Source organism: Belonocnema kinseyi, chromosome 5, assembly GCF_010883055.1.
Source record: "Belonocnema kinseyi isolate 2016_QV_RU_SX_M_011 chromosome 5, B_treatae_v1, whole genome shotgun sequence".
NCBI lineage: Eukaryota > Metazoa > Arthropoda > Insecta > Hymenoptera > Cynipidae > Belonocnema > Belonocnema kinseyi.
Window position 1 is genome coordinate 147,125,540 of NC_046661.1, and position 5,052 is coordinate 147,130,591.

At 25.1% G+C, this 5,052-nt stretch overlaps 1 protein-coding gene across 1 annotated transcript in view; it reads left to right on the forward strand.

The window, feature by feature from the left end:
- The window catches only part of LOC117173948 (eIF-2-alpha kinase GCN2), a 94,996-nt gene that overhangs the window by 32,316 nt on the left and 57,628 nt on the right, over window positions 1-5,052 (forward strand). The gene's annotated exons all lie outside the window — the stretch shown is intronic.

The following is a 5,052-nucleotide window of genomic DNA, read 5'->3' on the forward strand; positions in this document are numbered from 1 at the left end:
TTTAAAAATATTTCCCGAATTTCAAAGATTTAAAGAAGACGTGTACACCAAATTCCAAATATTTTTTAACATTTCAAAAGGGTTTAAAACATTTTAGAAGATTTAAAAAGATTTCACTAAGATATCAAATAGTTGAATGATTTCAACGACTAAAAACTATTTCACAAACGAAAATTTAAAAAAAATATCAAAAGATTTCACAAAAGTTTCCTATATATTTTGAATATTTTATAAAAATTGTAAGAATTTCAAAGATTTGAAAAGAGCGTATAACCAGATTTCAACGATTTTACAAATATTTCGAACATTTTCAAAGATTTTAAATGAATACAAAAGATTTCCGAAAGATTTTATAAAAATTTCATGAAGATTTCAAAAGAATGCATGAATCCCAAAGATTTGAAAAAAGTTTTAAATATTTCAAAGCTTTTAAGCGATTTCAAACGGTTTCAAATATATTAATGATTTAAACGAATATGAAAGATTTCTCAAATATTTCAATAATGATGTTAAACTATTTCAAAAAGTTTGAACAAATTTCAAAAGATTAAAAAAAATTTCAAGGATTTCATTCGGAATTCATAAAAATGTCAAAAGAATACGAAAATTTCAAAAATTTCAAAAAGTGTACAGTAAACCAAATTTGAAAGATTTCAGAAGTTCTAAATGATTTCTAATTTTTCAATGATTTAAAACGAAAATGCAAGATTTCACAAATATTTCAATGATGTTGGAACTATTTCAAAAGGTTTTAAAAAATTAGAAAAACTTAAAAATGATTTCAATGATTTAAAACGCACACAAAAGATTTTACAAATTAATTTATACAAAAGATTTCATAAGAATCTCGTAAAGATTTAAAAAGAATTCCGAAGATTTAAAAAATTTCTAAAATTTTAAACGATTTCGAATATTTCAATGATGTTAAACTATTTCAAAAGGCTTCAACAAATTAAAGAAGTTTTCATGAATTTTAAATATTTTCTCAAGATTCAAAAAGATTCAAAAATATTTTGCAGAAATTTCAAGATTTTAAGTACTTCAAGAAATTTCAAAGAATTCACAAAGATCTCCAAGATTTCACAGGCGATTTAATGTTAAAGAATATGAATTTATTTATGATTCTGCTTTCTTTAAACATTATATATATTCAGTGTTGTAATATCATCGACACTGAAATTTTTTCAAACGTCTTACCGTCCAATAAAAATAATAATAGTGGATTCAGCTGTCAAAGAATCAAGATTTATTTGTCCATTTAAAAAAAAAACACCAACACACCTAGGTTAAAAATTTTTTTAACTTATTTAAAAAACTAGCATAGAATTGAAAAAAAATATATATATAATGAAAAAGATTGTACAAACATTTTTTTAACTTACCTGTAGTGAAGTTAATTATTTTATCCAAGAGATTTCAATCATTTTCATATTAGAAAAAAATGATTTTGAAGTGAACCAAATAATTTTTTTTCTTAATTGTTTAGGTTAAAAATTTATAAAACCATTATTGATACAGTCAATTTTCCATGAGTAATTAATGAAGGCGGATATTAAATGGAGACTCAAATGAAAATTGCGCCAAAGTAAATTGAATAAAAAATTTAAATAACATTTTTATAAAATAGTTTGATAAATTTGATTTATATTTAACATTTCAGTTTTTAAATTGATGGAATTTTTAATTACTTTATTTATGAAAATAGACTCTAAGATTCTTCTTTTTTTAGTATTGTTTTCTCGAGCTAAAATTTTGTTATTTTTAATCTCGAAATCAAAATAATTATCAGATTTCCATGTTTATAAATGCGAGTTTAAAGTCTCCTACCAGTCTCACTAATATAAATTTTATTGCAACATTTACAATTAATCAGATATACTATACAAGAAAAGTTTTCATTGTTATCTTTATCTTTATTTAAAAAAAAGGAAATTTATTAAGTTTGTGGTTGTTAGTAAAATAAACATTAATATTGTATTTTTGTAAAGAAACCCTTTCATTCCTTTTTTTATTTTTAGACGAATTATTACATATAAATTTCATGGATTCTTTCTTTGATAATTTTATTTATTAACTGAAGTGGGTAATTATTTTGCAAAAGAGTAATTTTTAGTTGATTTAAGTTTTCTTTACAGAATTTAACTTTCCTGATCAAGAATTTTTTTGTTGCCAATTTGTTGTTAAATTACCTTCAGCAATTTTAATAATTAATAAATCTAGATAAGTTTCTTTTTCAATGGTGAATTGAATTTTCCATATTGTTGAAAGTGTTTAGTGTCAAAATTTGTCAAGTGAGCCACTTTTTTTATGGGTTTTTATTTTTCTTCGGGAATGCCTGATCAGCTAGAGTTTTGCATAAATAAAATCGCCCTAAAACATTTTTGCAAAATTTTCATTTTTTAAGTCGTTATTGTTATTTAATTTTTTTAGCATTTTTCTCGTAATTAGTTTTTTTTTCTCCCGATCGGCAAAAACTATCGTCATTATTTTTTGCATGCTTCGTTAAATATGTTCATTCTATAAAATAAAAATAATTTTACCATTGTTGCATAAATATTGATGAAATTAGCAACAATTTTTATAAACAAATAAAATTCTATCTAACTTCTCAATTGATTTCAATGCTTTGCTTGACTAATTACGATAGTTCGTTTAATTACGAAGATTTTGGTAAAAAACAATTAGGGAACTCGCATATCATCAAAAGTTGTTCGTGTTTTCGTGTTGACCGTTTCATCCGATTTCATTTTTTTTTTTTTTAATTAAAGCTAATTAAATTCTATAGAGTTCTATCGAGGGCGATTTGCTAAAACGGCTCTGTTTATTTGTTATTTAAGTTGCAAAATGCCAAAAACCCATAATTTTTCATATTTGAGTTGCTTGTTCTGTAGTATTAATTGTTTTTACCTCAAAAAGGTGAAAAACTGATAGATTTACAACCGATTAACAATTCCTCATAACTTAGATGAAGTTCTTGCAATCGGTTCAATTATTATAAACAATTTTATGAACCAAATCGATTATTGCTGTACATTGAAGTCTGGAAGTTTTTTTCATCACGTTTTGTGCCGCGAAATCGAGTGAAATTAATGTTTAGTTGAAATCAAACACTAAAGTATAATTTTTTTGATTGTTATAAACAAATTTCATAAACAAATTTAATAAATAAGCGCCTCTGAATATATAAAATGCATTTTTCTGCGCAATCATTAGGTTTGCCTTCAAAAATAAAAAATCCATGAGAGAAATGGACAATCAAAACATTTACCATTGTTATAAACAATATTGATTAACAAATACATTGAACAGTCACTCTTTAATAGAAAAAATCTACTTCTTTTGCATAATTGTTCATTTTATCATTAAATTAATATTCTGATGGAGGAAACTGAGATTTGACATTATTTTTCACTTTTAGTAACAATTCTGCTCAGCAAATGCATTTAATAGACGCTTTCAAATAGGAATAATCTCTTTCTTGATGAAATGTTGATTATATCATAAAAAATGAAACTCCAACGAAATATACTGACACGCAATAACATTTATAATATAATCAATATTTCAGCAAGAAAGAGACTTTTTCTATTTGAAAGTATTTATAAAATGCATTTGTTGATCAGAATTGTTAATAGAAATGAAAAATATTGTCAAACGTCAGTTTCTTCCATCAGAATATTAATTTAATAATAAAATGAACGATTATGCAAAAAAATTGATTTTTTCTATCAAAGAGTGACAACTCTTTGATGATATGCGAGTTCCCTAATTTTTTTTCACCAAAATCTTCGTAATTAAACGAGCTTTCGTAATTAGTCAAGTAAAGCATTGAAGTCAGTTTAGAAGTTAGAACAAATTTTATTTGTTTATCAAAAATGTTGCTAATTTCATCAATATTTAAGCAACAATGGTAAATTGATTTTTATTTTATAGAAAGAACATATTTAACGAAACAAGCAAAAAATTATGGCCGTAGTTTGTACTGATGGAGAGAATTCCCGAAGAAAATTCACAACCCACCAAAAAAAAGTGGCCCACTTGGCAAATTTTGACACTTTAGCAATTCATCTATTTTTTCGGTAGGAAGAATTGCTGGGATATCATCCACATACTTTTCTATATCTTTCATTAATAAATTCGAAACAACAGGGGATAATGGGGATCCCATAGGTCAACCTGAAACTTGTTAAAACAATGTATTATTAAAAGAAAAAACTGTGTTTAATATTGTTCTAGTGGCAATTGAAAATTCATTTTTGGAAATTTTTGTTAAATTTTGGTTTAAATTTAATTATTCCTTAATACAATCTAATGCAAGATCCAATGGAATATTATCATACATTGATAAAACATCAAGTGAAACTATAGAATGCGAATCAGGATCTTTAATATTTTGAAGCTCTTTTTTTAGATCCCAACTATTCTTTACAAAAGCTTGAGTTTTCCCAAAAATTGATTTTAAACAATTTGATATGTATTTTGGTAAATTATAAGTTGGAGAACATACTGCGGAAACAATCAACTGCCATTTTAAACCTGCTTTATGAACTTTTGGTAGACCATATGCTTTAGAAACAACACTGTTATATGTTTTTAATTTGCATGTCATGTTATCATTTTTGAAACTTTTTTTCCCCATCTGTTTAAAATGTCATTACATTTTTGCTCCAGAGTTGCAACAAGACTAGTTTATATATTTTTTGTATAAAGTGTAATTTATCAATAGATTTTCAACAGTTATATAATGGTTTCGATTTGCAGGTGCGATTATATTACCTTTATCAGCTTTAAATACTATTAAATCTTTATGTTTATTTTGACATTTTTCAATAGGTTCATCAATTTTATATGTATTATTAAATTTATTTGAAAAATTATGATTTGTGATTATTTGAGTTGCAGTTTTTCTTATATTTAATTTTAGTTCGTCATTTTCGACATTTTTGATGCCGTTAAGGTAGTTGGCCAGTGAAGTTCGTTTGAGTTGCGCAGTCCGAGATTCTCATTTGACTAGAGCATTCCTGCGCAGACGCAGTCGATGCTACGTCACGG